General features: G+C 36.5%; 1 pseudogene; it reads left to right on the plus strand.

Annotated features, from left to right (window-relative positions):
* The first annotated feature begins 17800 nt into the window (after positions 1-17800).
* On the plus strand, positions 17801-17902 carry LOC129890974 (5S ribosomal RNA; annotated as a pseudogene).
* Positions 17903-24144: the final 6242 nt, after the last annotated feature.

Consider the following 24144-nt stretch of genomic DNA (forward strand, 5'->3'; position numbering starts at 1 on the left):
ATGTGATGTGCTAGTAAGGTTTACCATTTTATTTTTCCTGCAGATTTTGTGAACTGCAAGGTGCATTTTGAAATTTCCATAATCTTGGAAGGCTAGTTTTTGCCACTGACAGAGCTTTAGTAGACATGGAAAGTCATGAACTAACTTTCATGCTGAATAATGAAGAGTTAAAATTCAATGTGGGTAAGTCCATGAAGCAGCCTAAAGATATGATTATGATGTTTGTGATAGTTATAGACGATGAGGTGGTTATTGAGGTCTTTATTGAAGAGAGGTTCACAATTGAAATGTAAGTTGCAGTGATCATGAAATTCGAGAGAGATGGTTTAGAGGAGTATAATGAGACAATGAATGCTTTGCGGGTTATGGGATCACACCCCTATGCTCCTAAAAATCTAGAACTTAATCTGAAGAATAGATCAACTCTTCCTGCCAAGCCATCTATTAAAGATCCGCCTATACTTGAAAGAATTGTTGAGCCATATAAGGTATGTATGTTTGGGTAAAAATAATACTTTGCTGGTAATTATTGTTGTAGATTTAAAAGAGAAACAAGTTAGAGCACTTGTTAAGGTCCTGCAAAGATATAAGAAAGGGATCAGATGGACCATTATTGATATCATAGGCATACCTCCCCACATCGGCACTTACAAAATTTTATTGTAGGAGGATTGTATGCCTAGTATTGAGCACCAGAGAAGACTGAATCCACCTATGTAAGAGGTGGTCGAAAAAGAGATTATCAAATGGCTTGATGCAGGTGTAGTATACTCGATTTTGAACAGTAGATAGGCCAATCCTGTGCAGTGTGTCCCCAAAAAAGGAGGTATGACAATGGTTACTAATGATCAGAATGAGTTGATTCCATTAAGGTTAGTTACCAAGTGGCTAGTCTGTATGGATTATAGGAAACTCAACAAGTGGACATTAAAAGACCATTTCCCAAATTTCATGGACTAGATGCTGGATAGATTAGCAGGTAGAGGGTGGTATTACTTTATAGATACTCTGGTTATAACTAAATCTCTATAGCACCGGAAGATCAAGAGAAAACTACCTTTACATGTCCTTATGGCACTTTTTTCGTTCAAGCACATACCATTCGAATTATGTAATGCATCGTCCATATTCCAGAGATGCATGATGTCTATCTTCTCAGATGTGGTTGAGGACACTCTAAAGGTATTTATGGATTATTTCTCTGTGGTATGTGATTCTTTTGATGATTTTTACTGAATCTTACAGGTCACTTCAAAGATGTGAAGAGGTAAACTTAGTTCTAAATTGGGAAAAATGCCACTTCATGGTTAAAGAAGGCATAGTGTTGGGACATAAGATATATGAAAAGGGTCTTGAGGTGGAAGAGGCAAAAATTGAAGTGATTGAAAAATTTTCTCCACCTATCTCAGTGAAAGGCATCAGAAGCTTCTTGGGATACATCGGGTTTTACCGATGCTTCATCAAGGATTTATCTAAAATTGCACACTCTTTGTGAAAGATGCTAGAGAAGGAGATAAAATTTAACTTCGATGAGGCATGCAGAAAAGCATTTGAATGTCAAAAAGAGAAGCTCATTTGAGCGCTAGTGATTATTGCTTCGGACTGGTCTAAACCATTTGAAATAATGTGTGATGCCAGTCGTGTAGTTTTAGGGGTTGTGCTAGGGAAAAAGAATGAAAAGATCTTCCACCCTATATATTATGTGAGCAACACATTGAATGCAGCACAGAAGAACTACACTATGACTGAGCAGGAACTGTTATCAATGGTGTATGCCTTTGAGAAATTTAGAGTGTACTTGTTGGATATGAAAGTAATAGTGCATACTGACCATGCAGCCCTAAGATACTTAATAGCAAAGAAAGATGCAAAGCCAAGGTAGATCAGATGGGTTCTTTTGCTATAGTAGTTTGATATTAAAGTCAAGGACCGGAAAGGATGTGAAAATCAAGTAGTAGACCATTTGTCGAGGTTAGAAGTTGAGAAAAGAGATGGGGATGAACTGGAGATTGATGGATCATTCTCAAATGAGTAGATATTAGCCGCTACTCTTGATCTTATTCCTTGGTATGCTGACTTTGTGAATTATCTTGTTAGCGACATAATGCTTGAAGACCTGACATTACAAAAGAGGAAGAAGTTTTAGGTTGTATGCTGATAATTTGATAAGGTGTTGTGTGCCTAAAGGCGAAATACTGAGTATACTATAGATGTGTCATTATTCACCTATTGGAGAAAACCATGGTAGATCCTGTACTGCACAAAAGGTGCTTCAATGCGGTTATTACCGGCCTACTAGTCATGAAGATGCATTTGATCTAGTTGAAAGGTGTGACAAATATCAGAGACAAAGAGTAATATAAAGACAACATGAGCTCCTTATGACTCTAACTCTAGAGGGGGAGATCTTTGATATCTGGAGCATCGACTTTATGGGGCCGTTTGTTAGTTCTTACTGATAAAAGTAGATCTTGGTGGCTGTTGATTATGTATCCAAATGAATGGAAGTACTGGCACTAGCCGACAATGAAGGTAAGCGTGTTGCAGGATTTCTAAAAAATAACATTTTCTCTAGGTTCGATACACCTAGGTCAATCATTAGTGATGGGGGATCCCATTTTTGCAATAAGGTGTTCATGACTTTGTTGGCCATGTACGTGGTGAAACTACATAAAGTGGCTACTCCTTATCATCCACAGACCAATGGGAAAGTGGAGGTATCAAATAGAGAGATTAAAGAAATATTGGCAAAGTCTATAAATGCCAACAGGACTGACTAGGAAAGGAAACTCGATGATGTATTATGGGAATATTAGACAACTTTCAAAACACCCATTAGTATGTCGGTATACTTGTTAGTATTTGGAAAGGCATGTCATTTGCTTGTAGAGTTAGAGCGTAAGGCAGTGTGGGCTCTTAAAAAGTTGAACCTGAGTTTGAGTGATGCTGCAAACATGCGATTGGAACAAATCACTGAGATGGATGAATTCCGTCAAGCCATACCATAGGTCTTTTTTCTACAAGGAGAGGATGAAGATATACCATGATCAACGAATCTAGAAAAGAGAATGTAGTCAGGGAGATTTTGTACTATTGTTCAACTCAAGGCTCAGTTATTTCTAGGCAAATTAAGGTCTAAATGGTTTGGTCCATTTTGAGTAGTCCAAGTGTTTCAATCAGGAGCACTAGAACTAGAAAATGAGAAAGGGGAGTGGTTCAAAGTGAATGGTCAATAGGTAAAGCAATATATTGGCACTCTAAAGGAGGTAAAGGTAATAGAATTGGTTTACCTTGACGAAGTTTGAGTAATCAAGGAACCTAAGTCATGTTGCGACATTAAATCTGTCTCTATTTGGGAGGCAACCCAAAATTTTTGTATATATTTAATGTTGTATAGTGTGTATGTTGGGTTGATATATTTTAAAAGTGTGCTAAGTGTGCAAGTTCAAAAGTTGTACAGAAAATGGGCATGCAAAAATTTAACGACGAGGTTTGAAGCGCCGCCGGGCTTCTGACGGACCATCAGATTCTCCATCATATTAGCCTACAAAAGATGAGCTACTATTAAGGATAACGATAGAACTGATGGTCTTTCACACTTGTGATGGGCCGTCATCCCCGCTATCAAACCTCAGTCATGCAAAAGAGCAAAGCTCTGAGTTGACGCTAAATATTTATACGTTGACGACCGTCACAGACATGATGAGTCATCAAAGTTGTCATCGTACTAGGTAAGTTCTTCTACCCTAATCTTCTATCCTACTATCTAGCAGAACTGACATGTTTAGGATTGTCAATAATATAAATATTTGTCAGTGGGCTTATACTATAACTGTTTGCAGCAGGTGTTGAAACAATAAAATTTTATAATATGATTTTTTTATTGGTTTATATTGATTGTTAAGGATCTTTGTGTAACATTTGATGACTATGAATGAATCAACAATGCTTATGCTATATGTATGAACTAGCCAGTCAAACTTTGATAGTGCATACCATGCCATGAGTGAATGTGAGTTTCTTGTGTAGTCATGCTCTACATATGCATCTAGAACTTTTCTGGTTTATATTGCATTGGCCAGAAGACAATGGAATAGGAAAGGATCATAGGACATCTTTGAATTTACAGTCACTAAGCCTATAAAACCAACCAAAGAAGTGTATAAATCCTTTGATCCAATTTTTTTGTTTTATGCCTAAATGACAACCTCATTATTGTTAACCTGTTTACCGTCTCTATTTTGAAATTGTTTCTTTGGCCCCCTCCTTGGACATTGTGTACCTCGACATAGGCAAAATGCCTAAGTTGAGGATGGCAACTATAGGTAAAATAAAAGTATAGTGGGGTATGAATAAAGTTAGGTTGATAGAAATCAGAACTTGGGGATGCGCTACAAAAAAATTATATATATAATTAAATTTGTTGGGCATCCAAAATACCAAGATTGAGACAACATGAAGATGTGAAAGAAAGAAGGAGAACAAAGAAAAGATGATGCCAAGGAGGGCTTTAGTCACTTTTTCTAAATGTATCCTACCTTTGACCCGAGCCTATGTTACAAGCCGAATAAAATCCTATAGTGATCCTAAACCATATATCTGCAAAGCTTTTGTGAAAATAATAAGGTCACGCCTATGAGTTGGATGTGCATTGCATTGATCTTCATTCTGAGTGTGAGCTTCTTGTTCTTCCCTCATAAATAATTTTGGATATATATGTGGAAGGGACTTCTTTGTTGTAAGGGCATGATTTTGCACTATTTGCATTAAAGATTGAGAAAATCATGAATGGTGTATGCCAAGTTGTTTGCTGATATTTACATGTCAATCCTTAATCCTTTTTAGTTAATGTAATACTTGATGAATATGCATACTTGTGAGATACGAGTAAATTAATACTGTTGTAAACATGGATAGTTGTGGGTCTATAAAGTCTGTGATAGGAGTTACTTGAGGACAAGAAAATATTCTAAGTTGAGGGTGTTGATGTGCCAGCATTTGATGATATATCTGACGCATTCAACAAGGAATAAATTCTATTTCTTAATCAACAATAGGATATTTTAATAGTTTTCTACTGTGTCAAGGTAGGAAATAGAAAAGAAGGCAAAACAAAGAAAAATATCTATAAAATGGACACCTGTCGGTAGGTATGATGGACTGTCACACTCAAAATGGATCGTTACCCCCATTGTCAAGTTCAAACAGAAGAGGGGAAGAAATGATAGTTATGACGGAAGATCCAACAAACTGCTGTATCTCTGATGAGCCATCATTTACACCATCGAACTTAAATAGAAATGAAGCCAAAAGGAAGAGTTATGAGGGAAAAACTGACGAATCATCGCACCTCTGACGCCCCATCATCTCCACCATTAGAATAGGCATTTAATTTATTAGCACTGGTTAGCACTGACAGTGCTAGTGACGGACCATCGAGTCTGTGGTGGGCTGTCATATCCACCGTCAAGTGGAAGTTGGAGTGCCACATTTTGACTTTTGAATTTCCTATTTCTTATGACTATAAATACTAGCTCTTAGGTTTTATGTCAGTATTATTTTTTGAAGAACACACCGAATGCAGTATTGCTTGGAGCGTGGTTTATTGAACGAGAACTATGAATTACGGAATCAAAGTGTTGATTATTTGATCTTTTGTAACTCTCTATTCTTTAGATGAATGCAATAATATCTCTTATTTTTATAATCATGAGTGGCTAAATCCTACAACCTAGGGTTGTGGAATCCATGACGACTTGATCGAATACTAGGGTTTCGTATAAAATAACCTTACTATTGCATTGTACATCTTGTTAATTCTTTTGTATAACTGAATTCTAATGGTTGCAAACATTAGATCCTTCCCTAGGTTTGACTTATTTTAGTAAAAAGAATAAACCCTAGAAAAAGAATTAACAACAATGATTCGAAGTGTAGATTCGTCTAATAGTTAATGTTGTAACAAGATTAACTACTTTGAGTAATTATCAGTGATTGACTTGAAATATTTTTAGTTTGGAAGAATAATAATGTCAAATGCTTAATGTGGTTGAGAAAAACATAAGCGTAATAAATGCTTGATAAACTGATGCAATCTGCAATACGTAAGGTCATTCTGTAGTAACATGAATATTGGTCAATTAGTCTTGGTGAACATAAAATTGGGGAGTTTTTCTCATAAACACTAATCTCTAAATACTGTGAATCATTTTTTCATTACTATTAAATTATAAAAATTATATTCTAAAAACCCCTCCTATATTTCTACTATGTGTTGGAAATAAGTAACTAACAGTAAAATAACCGCATACGGCTTAGTCATTGCCTTATTCCCTGTGTGAATCAATCCTAATCTAGTTGAGTTCTATATTTGACAACGGCCTTTATATCTCTTTGTCGAGCTGTAATTTGGGCGTATCATGTTTATGCATGATTTTATCTTGCAATCACCTAGTTTTGCTCTGTTTTTACTAAATCATGTTTTGAAGGCTATGAACTCTAATTAAATTATTATAAAAGCTAATGATTATGACCATGGGAGTCTTTTCAATGAAATAATGAATGTTGGTGGAAATTTTTCTCACCTAATCTAATGGATTCTTTATACGATAAAGAAAATTCTTGCATATTTGAATCATCAAAGGATTTAAGGATCTATTCTACCAAATGATGATTTGATATCTCAGAATATGGGATTTAACTTAGCATCGAATGAAGCTTGAGGCGGAGTTCGGTAAGGGAATCCTAGTACCTACCTCTTGTTTCATTGAATATGTGCCAACATAAGAGCCCTTGTAGGCTAGGCTAGTGGATCCACAAATGGCTATTTAATGTTAAAGAAATAAATGTTGATAGAGTTCTACCTTGGCAAGTAGTCTCCCCTCTTAATGTATTGGTTACATTGGATTCCATGTTGTAGCTCACATGGTCTTAATGTTGGTTATAGTCATCTTCCCACGAATGAATGATTTAACTGCTATGTACTTGATTACTCATGCATGACTTATTTATGTACTTCACTTTATAAGTGTCTAAATATTTTCCATTATATTGAATGCCTACATACTCAGTACATTCAAAGTACTAATGCATACTTTTTTGCCTACATGATATCACCATGTAGGGACCTGCGTGCCTCCTCGTTCTCTTTCACGTGGATAGTTGGGATCGTTCAAAGGCTACTATTTGGTGAATTCCAATGTTTTTGGAACGATATTCCTTTTTTTATAGCTTATATTATGTTGAGACCTTTAAACATCTATCATGGTACTTTATTTCTATTTTTGATTGAGGGTGAGCTAGAAACATGTCTTAGCTCCCGACAAGTCTATGACTAGAGGTATTGTTGGACAAATGTAAGACAAATATTGACTATTGATATTTTCTACAATGTTTCCCCATAGTCCTACTTTTCCCTTCTTATTTTTGCTTGTCATTTATTTGTCATTACCTATAAAAGGGTAACTGAATGTTAAGAGGCTTGGGTGAGGTGTCTTTGGGTTCCTCATTCATCGTATCACATCTAGGCCCTAAGCTTGGTTCATGAAAAACTTGGTATCAGAGCCTAAGGTTTTGAATATTTCTCAAATTCCAACATACCACATCGAATAGAGTCTTGTTCATGGTTGTGAAGCGCACCACAATGATGACTAAGAAACTATGAGGTATTTAGGAAACTTTCCCTTTTTTCATGATTTATGTCGTGCCCTAGAGTTGTTCTAAGACTTCCTCTAACTAACGATGGTTTCATTTTCTCTACATAATATATCTAGGAAGGGGTACCTCCATCTAGGATAAGGGTTGCTAATGAGTACCAAGCTCCTCCGATTCTCGAGGCTCCCCATGAGAAAGGAATTACTCATGTGGAGTTCCGGAATAGCATCACCTTATTTTCCTAATCCGTAGCCAGCCAACCAACCTAATCAAGGTATTGCTTCTCTTCTACCTCAAGTGCCTACCCTGACATCTAGGATTTAGGAATTCAAGAGGATGAATCCACCTGAATTTGAGGGTTCTAATGTAGATGATGACCTAATGGAGTTTATTGAAGAAGTTCATCAAATTGTGGCTATTATAGGAGTACCTTCAAATGAAAAGGCCAATATAGTGGCCTATCAACTCAAGGGCATAGCAAGAGTTTGGTATGAGCAATGGGTTGTCAAAAGGGGTGAAGATTTAGGACCCATAGAATGGGAAGAATTTAAGGGTATCTTCCTAGATTTCTTCTTTCCTTTAGAGCTAAGCGAGGCAAAGATTCAAGAATTTATCAAACTTTGCTAAGGGAGCATGAGTGTGCGGGAGTATTCCCTCAAATTCACTAAATTGTCTAAGTATGCTCCTTTTATGGTCTTCGAACCAAGGGCAAGAATGAGCAAGTTCATCTCTAGAGTTTCTAGCTTAGTGTCCAAAGAAAGTAAGACAATTATGTTGGTCAAAGAGATGGACATCTCCTGGCTTATGACATATGCGGAACAAATTGAGGATAAGAAATTTAGGGAGAGGTCAAGAGCATTTAAGAAGGCTAGAGTTGATGGTGGAGGGTTCAATCACCAAATATTTTGTTATAGAGGTGGTGGTAAGGGCCAAAGTGGGCAATGATTCATTGGGAAATACTCCTCATCCAAGTTTCAACAAGGATAAGGGTGCTAATCCATTGGTTCCAAGGGATAATGTGGGTTCTCAAGCTTTCCCCTCTTCTAAAAAGGGTGGGAAGACACACACTGGAGAATGCTCAGTCGGTTCCAATGCGTGCTTCAAGTGTGGTAAATCGGATCACCAAGCTAGAGATTGTAAAAGTGGGGTGGTAGGCCTCAGGCCAAATTGCTCATGGTATAAAAGCTCAAGGGAGTGGCCAACATATCAACTAATTTTATGCTTTGCATGGGAGACAAGAAGTTGAGGAAACGCTCGATGTCATCACCGATATGTTAAAGGTTTTTTTATTTTGATGTGTATGTATTATTAGACCCAGGTGCCAATTTATCATTTTTTACTCCATTAATTTCTAATAGGTTTAATGTGTTACCCAAAATATTATTAGAATCCTATCTGGTGTCTACCCCAACTGGTTAATCGGTTATTGCTAGAAAGGTCTATAAGTATTGTCCCATGTCTATCTTGCACAAACTTATTCCTTCTGATGTTATTAAGATTGACATGGTAGATTTTGATGTTATTCTTAGGATGGATTGGTTGCATGCATCTTATGCTTCCATAGATTATAGAACTCGTGGTGTTAAGTTTCAATTCTCAAACAAGCCCATTCTCGAATGAAAGGGTCATGATTCAATAATTAAGGGAAGGGTATTTTCTTGTCTTAAGGCTTGGAAATTAATTTCTAAGGATTGCATTTATCATATTGTGGGGGTTATAGATTTCAGCTCCAAAAGCCCTTCTCTTGAGTCGGTCCCCGTGATTAATAAGTTTTTCGATGTCTTTTCCGATGGCCTCCCTGGTGTCCCTCTAAAAAGAAAAGTTGATTTCGGTATCGATCTTCTTTCTGATACCCAACCTATCTCCATTCCTCACTATCAAATAGATGTAGTGAAATTAAAGGATTTAAATGAGAAATTAAAGGACTTGTTAGAAAAGAAATTTATAAGATCAAGTATTTTTCCATAGGGTACTCCTGTATTGTTTGTGAGAAAGAAGGATGGGTCAGTTCAGATATGTATAGACTACCGTTAATTGAAGAAGGTGACCATTAATAAAAAATATCTAATCCCTAGGATAAATGATTTATTCAACCAATTATATGGGGAAAGTCATTTCTCAAAGGTTGATCTTTGGTCTGGCTAAAGGGTAAGGGAGTGTGACATTCCCAAGATGGCATTTGGGACAAGGTATGACCACTTTGAGTTTTAAGTTATGTCGTTTGGATTGATGAATGCATCGACGATGTTTATGGATCTAATGAATAGAGTGTTCAAACCCTAACTTGATAGATTTGTAGTGGTCTGCATTGATGATATATTGATTTATTCTTGGGTTCAGGAAGAATATAAGGGCAATTTGAGAACTGTTCTTCAAACCTTGAGGGATAGCAAATGTTTTCCAAGTATAGTAAGTGCGAATTTTGGTTGAAAGAGGTGGTTTTCTTTTGTCATATAGTGTTCGGAGAGAGAATCAAATTTGATCCTAAGAAGATGGAGGCAGTAAGAAATTGGCCTAGACAATTGTCTTCTTTAAACATTCGGAGCTTTTTGGGTCAAGTCATATTATAGAAGGTTCGTCGAAGGGTTCTCTTTTATTTCATCTCCTTTGGAGAAATTGACCCAAAAGAAGGCAAAGTTCCAACGGACGGATGAGTATAAAAAGAGTTTCCAAACTTTAAAAGATCGATTTACTTTCGCTCCTATTTTAACTCTACCAAAAGGATTAGAAGGGTTTGTTGTATATTACGATGTTTCAAGGTTTTGGGTAGTGTCTTGATGCAAAAAGGCAAGTTTATAGACTATCCTTCTAGGCAATTGAAAGTACACGAGCGTAACTACCTTACCCATGATCTTGAGTGAGCGATTGTTGTATTTGCTCTAAAGATTTGGAGGCATTACCTCTATGGGGTATATGTAGATGTATTTACAGATCACAAAAGTCTTCAATATGTGTTCACCCAAAAGAACTTCAACCTAAGGCAAATAAGGTGGATTTAACTTCTCAAGGATTATGACATAAGTGTGCATTGTCATCGGGTAAGGCCAATATTGTTGCCGATGCACTAGTAAGGTGTCCATGGCCAGTGTGGCTCATGTTGACAAAGGAAAGAGGGAGTTGATAAGTGATGTTCACCGATTGTCTAGATTAGGGGTGAAGTTAAACGGTTCTAATAATGGTGACATGTTAGTGCAAAATGGTTCTGAATTATCTTTGGTAGTGGATGTTAAGTCAAAGCAAGAACTTGATCTGTATTGGTGGAGTTGAAGAAATTGGTGTGAGATAAAAAAGTAAGAGTCTTTTCACAAGGGGAAATAGGGTACTTCGTTAGTGCAGAATAGGTTTGAATCGTGTTTGGTAGTGGATGTTAATTGTAAGAAAGACCTTGATCAGTCATTGGTGGAGTTGAAGAAATTGGTGGGATGAAAGAAACTAAGAGTCTTTTCACAAGGGAGAGAAGGGTACTTCGTTACGTAGGTCGATTATGTATTCCGGATGCGGATGGCCTAAAGGGTTTGATCTTGAGGAGGCTCATAATTTCTCATATTCTATTCACCCTAGTTTCACCAAAAATATAACGATATTTAAAGAAGATATATTGTTGTGGTGGAATGAAAAGGGACATGGCAAATTTCGTGGTTGAATGCCCAAATTGTCAATAAGTCAAGGCTGAACACCAAAGGCTAGGTGCCCTAGCATAACAAATTGAAATCCTTACTACGAAGTGGGAAGATGTGAACATGGACTTTGTAGTGGGTTTGCCTCGTATTCGGAAACATCATGAATCGATTTGGGTGGTGGTTGATAGGATGATGAAATCGGCACACTTTCTACTAGTTAAGACTTTTTATAGTGTCAAAGATTATGCTAAATTGGACATTCGGGAATTGGTAAGGCTACATGGTGTACCATTGTCAATTATTTTGGATTGTGGTACTTAATTCACTTCTCAATTTTGGAAATCATTTCATAGGGGACTTGGTACTAAAGTAAAGCTAAGTGTCACATTCCATCCTCAAATCGAAAAGCAAGCCGATGGGACAATTCAAACACTAGAGGATATGTTAAGGGCTTGTGCATTGGAGTTCAAAAATAATACCACTCAAGCATCGAGATGACACTACTTGAGGCTTTGTATGGGAGAGAATGTATTTCTCTGGTAGGTTGGTTCGAAGTGGGTGAGATTACTTTATTAGGTCCAGACTTGGTACTTGATGCTTTGGAGAAGGTGAGAGTCATTAGATAAAGGTTGAAGAAGGCTCAAAGTCGCCAAAAGTCCTACTCCGATACTAGGAGAAGGGACCTTGAGTTTAGTGTCAATGATTGGGTATACTTGAAGGTTTAACCCATGAAGGGTGTACTTCGGCTTGGAAAAAGGGGTAGTTGAGCCCTAGGTATGTGGGGCTTTATAGGGTCTTGAGATGTTTTGGCAAGGTTGCTTATAAGTTTGAGTTACTATTAGAAATGGCTATGGTTCATCCACTATTCCATGTATCTATATTGAGAATATGAGTAGGTGATCCAAGTTCTATTGTGCCTTTGGAAGTAGTGAATGTCAAAGAAATATTGACCTATGAAGAGGTGTCGATTGAGATTTTGGACCGGCAAGTCAAGAAATTGAGGAACAAGGAAGTTGCATCCATTAAAGTCCTTCAGAGGAATCAACATGTCGAAAGCGCTACATAGGAGCGGAAGTAGATATGATGAAGAGATATTATCATCTCTTTCACTCTATTCAAGCCTAAGGTACTAAGTTGGTCATGCTCAAATTATTTAAAACTCCTACATTTCAGTTTTCCTAAGTCTTTCATATGCATGCATTTCTATAAGGTTGGTTTTTAAGTCATGTTTTATGTTAAGTATGAAAGTCTCTTTGTGTATGCATTTTATGTTCCTTTGCATTCATGTTGGATTGCTAGTACTCATCCCATGTGTTTTCTATGCTAGTTGAATCTCATTCGAGGATGAATGCTCCTAAGAGGGAGACATTGTAAGGCCCCGTAATTCGAAAGGTCAAAAATGAAGGAAACAATTTCAAGAAAGTTGAATGTATGAGCTTTTATGACTCAACCTATGAGTCGTAGGTACGTCAATGAGTCATAGGTTTGACTCATAGAAATGATGTGAGGTTGGGAACTAGATTAAGTAAGGGAACGAATCTACGAGCCAATGTTACGACTCATAAAAAGTATGATGAGTCGCAGACACGCCTCATGGAGGAAGTTCAGAGACTCAGTTCTCAGGTTTTCTCAAACCTTGCAGGAAGATTCCCTTCTACGAATTGTAGAAGAGTTAACGAATCACAAAGATGAGTCGTAGGGAAGTTTAGGAGAGCCAAAAATCTCAGAATTTTCAAGCCCTGCAGGACGAGTCATTTCTATGACTCGTAAGGACTAAATCGTATGGTTTATTTGTCTTAATTTAAAGAAGGGTATTTTAGACTTTTCCTATATTTTATCAGTGAATTGTGGTTGTTTTTGGACTAAATCCTCCCTATCTAATAGCCCTAAGCTTTCCCAAATCCCTCATTCTCACATTTACTCCATATCACAAAACCCTTCCCTCCCCAAGGCTTTCTTCATCACCAAGTAGGTTTTAGGGTTCCCCAAGATCAAGTTCCCCTTCGAATCTCAAATTCAAAATCTATCAAGGTATGTGGGTCTTTATCTATGGGTTTTTTCACCCATGGAGTCCAAAACTCTTTTCAATTAAATTTCTTGATTTCAAGTAAGATATTATTATGGGTCTTTCTAATTTCTACTTACTAGCATGAATCACTAATTAAATTAATGATTATTGGTCTACTTTGACATAAATTGACTTCAAATGCATGGATTGAAGGTTGGTAAGTATTTTTAAAGCATGATTTTAATTGATAAATTTCATAGGGTTTATGCATGATTTTATTTAAATACGTGTTTGAAAGTTGAATTTCCTTGAACCCACCTAGTTTTGCTCTATTTTATCTAAAGCATGACTTGAAGTCTATGGACTCCAATTAATTGTTTATGAAAGCTAATGATTATTATTATGAGAGTCTTTTCAATGAAATAATGAATGTTGGTGGAAAGTTTTCTTACCTAAGCTAATGGATTCTCTATGCGATAAGGACAATTCTTGCATATTTGAATAACCAAAGATTTTAAGGAGCTATTCTACCGAATGATGATTTGATGTCTCAAAATGTATATATATTTATGTTACTATGATATACTATTTTATGTGATTTTACTTAACCCCGAATAAGGCTTGACGTGGAGTTCGATAAGGGAATACTAGTAGAAACCTCTTGCTTCATTAACTATGTGTCAACATAGGAGCCCTTGTATGCTAGGCTAGTGGATCCACAAATGGCCATTTAATGTTAAAGAAATGAATGTTGACGGAGTTTACCTTGGCAAGTAGTATCTCCAACCAATGTAGGGTGTTACATTGGATTCCATGTTGTAGCTCACATGTCTTAATGTCGGTTATAATCATCTTCCCACAAAAGAACGATTTAAATGATATGCACTTGATTACTCATGCATGCACTTATTTATGTACTTCACTTTATATTGTCTAAATGCTTTCCATTATATTGCATGCCTACATACTTATTACATTCAAAGTACTAATGCATATTCTTTTACCTACATGATATCACCATATAGGGACCGACGTGCCTCCTCGTTCTCCTCCATGTGGTTAGTTGGGATTGTTCGAAGGCTACTATTTGGTGAGTTCCCATGTATTGGGAATAACATTTCTTTTCTTTCTAGCTTATGTTATGTTGAGACCTTTAGACATCCATCATGGTACTTCATTTCTATTTTTGATTTAGGGTGAACTACGGACATGTCTTAGCCCCCTCCAAATCTAAGACTAGAGATATTGTTGGATAAATGTAAGACAAATCTTGACTATTGATGTTTTCTATGATGTTTCCCCATAGTCCCACTTTTCCCTTCCCATTTATTTATTTGTCATTACCTATGAAAGGCTAAATGAATGCTAAGAGGCTTGGATGAGGTATATTTTAGTTCCTCATTTATCGTGTCACATCTAGGACCTAGACTTGGGTCGTGACAACAAGCAAAAGAGTAACTCAAAAATCTCAACATTTACCTGAAGGTACTAATCAAGTAAAAACACCAAATGCAGCTCTATAGCTATAACAAGCAACTATGGTTCCATAGCCTAATCTGAGATAGGAATCAAGAAAACTCATTCTAAGGCACTTAGATCACCACACTATCGTAAGGCCTCAAATATCAATTTCGAAGAGGCTAACAACACTAAGTTAATTCATAAGTAAGGAATTACTAGCTAAGCTAAGGATTCAGCAACCCAATACTAGAATGAGGGTCCTACATGAATCAAAAAAATAGGAATAAGGAAGAAATCCTAAACCTGTCATATAAAATCATAACCCACACATAATTTATACTAAGCATTATCTTATAGAGCATAATCAAAAGGAAAGTAGATCGTATCTGTTATAACCCGTATTTTTCACATGTGGACATTTTGGGATAATTGTAACAAGTTAAGGATAATGCTATGTTTTGATCTTGTTTGATACATAAGTTGGTTATAAAAATTTTGGACGTGAAAATACTAGAAGAGGTTAAGGGCAAAATTGGAATTTCAAAAAAAAACTTAGTTTCATGAAAACCTATGGACTAAATGATTGGCCTGGGAAGAATAAAAAAAAACAAGAGAGGCCCAAAAAAAAGACCCAAGCCCAAGTCATTCATCCATGTGATGAATGAATAAAAAGGGGCACTTAGCCATAAACCTCTAGAACCTTCAAGCGAAATTGAGAAAGGAGAAGAACAAAGGGAAAAAACAGAGGAGTTGGAGACCAAGTAATTAGTCGTAGGACTCGACTTACTTACGTAAGCTATCAACTTGGGATATTTTACATACTTAAGTTACTTGAGTACATACTAAGCTTATGTTGCAAGGGTTACATAGATTCGTAAAAGAAAATGAGATTACGAACCCACGAGGGGGAAAATAAAGTGACACATGAAAGCATGGGATAAATCCATGTGGAAGAAGATGGCTGTGCCATATGGAAGCAGTTGGAGAAAAAGGGGGTGGGCCCCATATGACACGTGACAACCCATGGATGGAGGAGGTGGTGTGTTGGCCCAATGAGGGATTGATATGTGTCACCACTCACCTCCTAAGGTGGCCTATATATATATATATATATGTTTTATGTTCATCCTTATCAAGAAAGTCACTTTCTTCATGAAACTCTAGAGAAAAAGAAAAGAGAAGAGATCTCTAGGCTAGAGAGAGAGACCCATGGTTTTGGAGAGAAAAAAAGGGTAAGTCTCTAATTTCATTCCATGAATTAATTATCTAGGATACACAAAGATGTTATTAAGGTGTTATTAATATAAATTTATGGTTTTGAGCAGCACCAAAACGTTTGCAAGCAGCCACAAAGTTGTAGACGCGCTAAAGGAACTTCTGAGGCAAGTTTCGACAAGTTTTGGCGAGTTTGGGCGAGGTAAGGGTTTCCCTTTCAACTTGAAATTTATGATGTTGTTACAAGGTATAATAAATGTATTAAACAATGTTTTAAAAGTTGAAATTTCTTAAGGATGCTAGGTGTTAGAAACAAACTAAATTGAAGTGGTTATAGCGAAATTGAAGTCGAGTAGTGGGTTGTCGTTGTGGGGCTTCGGGTGAATCTGGTTGGGTTGTGTGTTGCAGGGATTTAAAGTACTTTAAAAAGGGTGTGTGTTATTATGGTTACAGACACACAACCCCCCATTTGTTATGGTTAAAGATTTTATGAAATAAAGGTTAAAAACTCTATTTTGGTATGTAAATTTTGAGCTAGTTGTTTGGAGTTGTATTGTGTAATGTTGAGTTGGTTCAATTGTATATATGTTGCTGGTTGTTGTTTTTGGTATGGTTGTTGACATTGTGTCCTAGTTCAAATCTTGGGGATGTTGAAGTTATAGGGGACATGCTGCCCGATTTTCGGTAACTTCGAAACTAGTAACAAACTAGTCAAGGGTATTGGATAAGGAAATGGTTCCTATGGGTACTTGGTTGTAGAGTTGGAATTTGAAAGTAAAAGTTCATTAATCTTAGTATTACTTTCATGTTAAATAGATTCAAGAGACAACGAGGCGAACGTGTTAAGAGTAATCCGTAAGAGGTATGTAAAGCTAACCATTCCTTCTTTTGGTATGTCTTTGGCATAAGTTTGTAAAGATTATTCTTTCTCTTGGCATGTTTTGACATAAGTATATAAAGCTAATCTTCCTTTCTTTTGGGAATGACCTTTATGAAACAAATAGATGAAGTACATATGATTCGAAGGAAGTTCCTATTCTTAAAGCCACTAGGATGGCCAATTTCTCGACTTCTAAAAGATATTTTGTTATGCCTTGATATGTGTATATGATTCCCAAAAGTTCTATTTTGATATAACCCATAGTAACTTTTAAAAGGTACTTGATATGACTCTTTTCTTGATTTTTGAATGATAGCTCATTTTAAGTACCCCATCAAGTCTCATATATGATTTAAATTGCATCTAGTTTTTCACTACTCCGCTCGTGGATGCCTCAATACTTCTTTCACTGAGCTCGGGCCAGGTTTTTTATCGTGCGTACCTCTCTGCATTTGTGGTGCAGGATCAGGAGGCATCACCAGAAGTGATAATAGGTACATTGTTGACCTTTTTCCAGACTGTATATGTACTAATAGATTCAGGCTTTACATTATAATATATTCCTCCGTTGATGATTGACAAAATTGGGATGAATGAAATATAGTTTCGACTAAACTACTACATTAAGTTGTATGACTCGAGTACCAGTACTTAGACTAAATTATGTACTATCTATCGAGAATACTAATCACCCTATAATTGTACTAGGGTTTCTTATAGGGGCAACCTAAAGTATGGATGATCTAACAGAGGGTGTAGACATGGTGCAGCATGTTAAATATGTTTGAATAGAATCATTTGTGCGTGAATAGTTAAAAATAAATAGAGGATGACATGGGTACACCCTAAAAGGGGGAGAAGCGGACAATAGAAATACAAGCATAAGAGAAAATCAACTGACACTATCATATGTAAATGGGAATGCTTAAACTTCAAAAGAGATCCCATAAGGAATGGAGGCGATCATACCAGCAATAGCACACCGGATCCCATCAGAACTCCGAAGTTAAGCGTGCTTGGATGAGAGTAGTACTAGGATGGGTGACCCCTCGGGAAGTGAAAGAGAAAATAAAACACAAGTATCCGTACCTATTCCCTACGTCTACAAGTAACCCTAACCTCTGGAACTCTGATATTAATTACTCGATGAAAGTATATGTTATAAAAGTGGGACAGAGAAACTCTCCATATAATCGGTATAAGATCTAGAGGAAGGTTTTGGTTCACATTCGAGGACGAATTCTCTAAAGGGGGGAAGGATGTTATAACCCGTATTTTGCACATTTGGACATTTTGGGATAATTGTAACAAGTTAAGGATAATGCTATGTTTTGATCTTGTTTGATACATAAGTTGGTTATAAATATTTTGGATGTGGAAATACTAAAAAAGGTTAAGGGTAAAATTGAAATTTTAAAAAAAAACTTAGTTTTATGAAAACCTATGAGCTAAATGATTGGGCTTGAAAGAATCAAAAAAAACAAGAGAGGCCCAAACAAAAGACTCAAGCCCAAGTCATTCATCCGTGTGATGAATGAATAAAAAAGGGCATTTAGTCATAAACCTCTAGAACCTTCAAGAGATATTGAGAAAGGAGAAGAACAAAGGAAAACAAAAGAGGAGTTGGAGGCCAAGTAATTAGTCATAGGAATTGACTTACTTACGTAAGCTACCAACTTGGGACATTTTACATACTTAAGTTACTTGAGTACATACCAATCTCACGTAGCAAGGGTTACATAGATTCGTAAAAGAAGACGAGATTATGAACCCACGAGGGGGAAAAGAAAGTGACACGTGGCATCATGGGAGAGTGCCATGTGGCAGAATCTGGTTGTGCCATGTGAAAGCAGCTGGAGCAAGAGGGGGTGGGCCCCATATGCCACGTGGAAACCCATGGGTGGAGAAAGTGGTGTGTTGGCCCAATGAGGGCTTGACACATGTCACCACTTAGGGGTTGACACATGTCACCTCCTAAGGTGGCATATATATATATATATATATATGTTTTATGTTCATCCTTATCAAGAAAGTCATTTTCTTCAAGAAAACTCTAGAGAAAAAGAGAAGAGAAAAGAACTCTAGGCTAGAGAGAGAGACCCACAGTTTTGGAGAGAAAAAAAGGGTAAGTCTCTAATTTTATTCCGTAAATTAATTATCTAGGGTATACCACGATGTTATTAAGGTGTTATTAATATAAATTTATGGTTTGAAGAAGCACCAAAATATTAGCAAGCAGCCACAAAGTTGTAGACGCGCTAAAGGAACTTCTGAGGCAAGTTTCGGCAAGTTTTGGCGAGGTAAGGGTTTCCCTTTAAACTTGGAGTTTATGATATTTTTACGAGGTATATTACATGCCTTAAGTAATGTTTTAAAATTTAAAATTGCTTAAGGATGCTAGGTGTTAGAAAAAACTAAGTTGTAGTGGTTATAACTAAATCGAAGTCGAGTAGTGGGTTGTCGTTGTGGTGCTGTGGGTGAAGCTGATTGGGTTGCATGTTTCAGGACTTTAAATTACTTTAAAAAGGGTGTGGGTGCTTATGGTTTCAGCCACATGACCCCCCGTTTGGTATGGTTAAAGATTTTATAAAATAAAGGTTAAAAACTCTATTTTGATATCGTAAATTTTGAGCTAGTTGTTTGAAGTTGTATTGTGTAATGTTGAGGTGGTTCAATTGTATATATGCTGCTGGTTTTTGTTTTTGGTATTGTTGTTGACATTGTGTCCGATTTAAAATCTCAGGGATGTTGAAGTTATAGGGGAGATGCTGCCCGATTTTCGGTAACTTCGGAACTAGTAACAAACTAGTCGAGGGTATTGGATAAAGAAATGATTCCTATGGGTACTTGGTTGTGGAGTTGGAATTGGAAAGTAAAAGTTCATTAACCTTAGTATTAATTTCATGTTAAATAGGTTCAAGAGACGACGAGGCGAACGTGTTAAGAGTAATTTGTAAGAGGTATGTAAAGCTAACCATTCCTTCTTTTGGCATGTCTTTGGCATAGGTTTGTAAAGCTTATTCTTTCTCTTGGAATGTTTTGACACAAGTATATAAAGCTAATCTTCCTTTCTTTTGGGAATGATCTTTATGAAACAAATAGATGAAGTACATATGATTCGAAGGAAGTTCCTATTCTTAAAGCCACTAGGATGGCCAATTTCTCGACTTCCAAAAGATATTTTATTATGCCTTGATATGTGTATATGATTCCCAAAAGTTCTATTTTGATATAACCCATAGTAACTTTTAAAAGGTACTTGATATGACTCTTGTCTTGATTTTTGAATGATAGCTCATTTTAAGTACCCTATCGAGTCTCAAATATGATTTAAATTGCATCTAGTTTCTCACTACTACACTTGTGGATGCCTCAATGCTTCTTTCATTGAGCCCAAGCTAGGTTTGTTACTGTGCGTACCTTTTTGCATTGTTTATCGTGCCCCGACGTGGGGGGGGCCGGTATGCCTTGTACATGGGTTCTTGGAGTTATGTTGTGTCATGTACACATATGCTGATGATATGATATGATATGGCCATCTGATATGATATGATTTATTATGCAGATATTCTCTACTCTGGATGTATGTTGTGCTGTGGTGCCAGTGATAGGATGGCGACCACGTTTTATTCACCGAGTCCCGTAATGGGGCCGGATATGTCATATGTGTTTCCGCTTGCATTATCAAGGGTTGTAAAAAGCATTTTGATATTTCTGGATATTTCTTCTTTGTTTTGCACTTTTGTTCTGGTGATGACTTTATTTATTACAGTCCTTGCTTTACATATTCAGTACATTTTCCATCCTAATCCTTTTTTTCGAGGGCTGCATTACATGCCCACAGGTGCAGATGCTCGGTTTGCTGATCTGCTCGCTTAGGACATCCACCTAGTTGGTTGGAAGTGCTCCTTTGTCCGAAGCCTTATTTTGGTACTAACTTTTCTGTTGTATATTTATACGTGATGGTTAAGGGTACGACGGGGCCCTGTCCCATCATATGATTATGCTATCGTCCTATAGAGGTTTGTATACTTGTGTTGTGGGTTCTGTATATATATTTTGGGCTTGTGTTCAGTGACGGCCTAAACGGACTTCGTGTGCTACATCTATTTTCGTGCGCTCTATAGTGATCTCTTTTGATTTCTGCATTTGTTTATTCTGCCAACATACTCTGTAGGGCTAAGGGTACGTATAGGTGCCCGAATCGGGCACCAGTCATGGACTACGGAGTTGGGTTGTGACAGTATCCTACTAGAAAGACGATCACGTGCCCTTCAAACCTCTAAACTATAGCTTTTCTCCTTTGAGCCACCTTCGGATGATGCCACTCTATCAAATTAATAATTTTAGCGGTCAAAACAACACCCATAATGCAATAATTAAAAAAAGGGTCAAAAAAGAGTCAAAAATAGCAATGTGGGATCCGCACAAGGAATCAAAAAATTGACTCCATTAATAAGTCTCATTTAGCTCAAGGAGTTATTGCCTCGTAGACAGGCACAATCCAAGCTTAAAATTGAGCCAAAATAGACCGTTCACCAATAATATCAAGAATTCACTTAAAGACTAAATCAAAGGAAACTTATAAGTTCAATGCGTCATCGACGAGTAGAGCTGTCAAAATGGGCTGGCCTAACCCAACCCAACCCAATCCTAAATGACTAGCGAGCTAAATAGGTTAGGATAGGCTGACCCTTTTAACTAAAGGGCCTATAAAATAGTAGTCCAACCCATCCCTAAACAGTCTGTGGGTTAGGACGGGTTGACCCTTCAATCAAAAGATGGATAATATTGTCCTCTTAGAAAGACTATCGAACATTGATCAACATAACACCAATTCATTTAAAATTCACATATACATGAGTTCCACACACTTTAGTGGAATACTTACAAAATAATAGATTATTCAAGATACAACAGTCAATAATTATAAGATTCATCAACAACATACATTACATGATCATTTTTGTATAATCTAGACAAGAAAGGAGAAAAGAGAAATTAGGCATAAATACAAAAGCAAAAAGAGGTTAAAGATTTATAATTATAATAACTTCAATTGCCTAATTGCTGAAGTTTTGGCAAAATAAAATGCTACTTAAAATATATATAATAAATATTTTTAAAATTCATGACCCGCGGATCAGCCTCTGAGGCTCGCGGATTAAGCCCATAAGGCTAGCAGGCCAAATGATACTGGGCTAAAGAGCCTCGTTCTAAATGGACTGAAAAAATTTAGCCCAACCCCACTTAATTTAAGGTTTGGGTTAGGCCTCACGGGATAAGCCCATTTTGACAGCTCTAACGACGAGCCTAACAACATCCCAATGCTATCCCACAAAAATTTCCAACAATCATCAACAATAGACCATTAAAATTGAGTTCCAAAGGGCGAACTATGGAGGAAAATGTATAGACAAATGAAGCTAAAAACGGATTTAACTATTAGCAATGACTACTAAAGAAACGGTCACTTGGCCACTAAAGCGGCTAGGCTACTCTCTAGCAAGGCTCGCTAAAGCGGCTCCATGGCCGCTTAAGCGACCTCCACTAAAGCAGGACAATCCACTAAAGCGACAGCCGCTAAAGCGGTCCATGGCCACTTAGGTAGCTACACTAACTAAAGGCCGTTTAGGCAGCTACACTAGCTCAAGCACCAGCCAACTTTTCTAAGTCCTAACGAACTTTGATCGGGTGCTCGATATTGGTTCGGAATTCCATTCACACTAAAAACTATGCTACTCCACCAAAACTGATATTCTAGACTCGACGGAGATATTGAAACTTCCATCGGAGCTCGTCTCGACAAAACTGAGTTCCACACCCATGGCTCAGTTATAGCCATAAGCCGTAAAGTTGCTGGAAAAGAGTCTGAAAGCCTCGGAACCCAAACAAAGAGTTCTTCTAGACCCAAATTGATGTTCTAGAGCTAACAAAATCATCAGAATTGCATTCCAAGGCCTTTAGGTGAAGTTTCGACCAAAGTCAAATATCTAAACTTTAGAAAATCCAAAATAAGAAAACGCATAAAATCTAAACGAACAACCAGGTGACTGAACTATCACTCTTAGCAAGTCATAAATTACTTGGGACCATTACAAGAAGCTCTAAACGCCGAAAATTTTAAGAAATGGAGGAAATGACAGAGGGTCATTACAAGACACAACTTTTGTTATGCTAAAAGTATGATATAAAATCATATTGATGTGAAATTGATGTTTTGTTTGGACATGCAATTTGAAATTTTCAAGTTGTATTTTTTTCATAAACATGAAAACCCACAAGTTGTGAAAATTGTTAAAATTTCCCAATTCGTATACATTCTTACCGAATGAACTAAATATAGTTTATAAACAACATATCAAAATATCCTAAGAAGCTGCATTGGAAAATCACACATTTCCATGTTCTTTTTATAAATAAATGTTGTGATTTCTACCTTTCAAATAAATATAATTTTATAAAGATTCACTTATCAATAACTACTAATTATTCTTTAATATAATTATTTGATATGGTACGAACAATCTCTTCACACCGAAAATGAATCTTTTGTTTTGCGGGATTTAAAACGGTGGGTCTTATTTTTTACAAAATATAAATGGGTCAAGTTTTACTTTTAAAAAAAAGTTAATTAAAATCGTGATTTGAAATTCCAAATCAAGATTTCATATAACTTGTTCAAACACTGATTTGAAATCATAATTCAAAATCATGACTTTATGTTGCATATCCGAACACAACCTTAATATAAAAATAACAAGTAATTAATTCAAATTATTTTTACCTTGGACTACTTATTATAATTACTACCTTCATTCTATATTATTTGTCTTATATTGACTTAGCACATCTTTTAAATTTTTTTTAAGCTAGAGGTGAATTATATTTATTCAGATTTATATGATTTTTAAAATTCGATAGACAAATAAGTGATTTACAATAGCATTTGGTGCCAACTAGGTTTGGAAGTCCTAATACTCCCTTGGTTTCATATTAGTTAGCCCTTCTTAATCTAGAACATTTCTAATCAACATCTTAATTAGAGATGTATTTTACTGAATTATTAGAATTTTAAATTTGACTATTAATAGAAAAAAATAAATAGAACATCTATTTTTAATATAGATGCCAAGTAAAATAAAACCGGGGGGAGGGGGGAGTAGGAGTAAAAGAAGAGGTTCGATGAAACTAATCATGTACTCTCTCTGTTACTTATTACTCCCTTCGTCCCATTTTGGTTGTCATGATAAAGTTTTGCACAACCTTTAACACTATGTTTGGATGGTGGTTTCTCAAGATTTCAT

This window comes from Solanum dulcamara, chromosome 5 (assembly GCF_947179165.1).
Source record: "Solanum dulcamara chromosome 5, daSolDulc1.2, whole genome shotgun sequence".
In the NCBI taxonomy this organism is placed as follows: domain Eukaryota; kingdom Viridiplantae; phylum Streptophyta; class Magnoliopsida; order Solanales; family Solanaceae; genus Solanum; species Solanum dulcamara.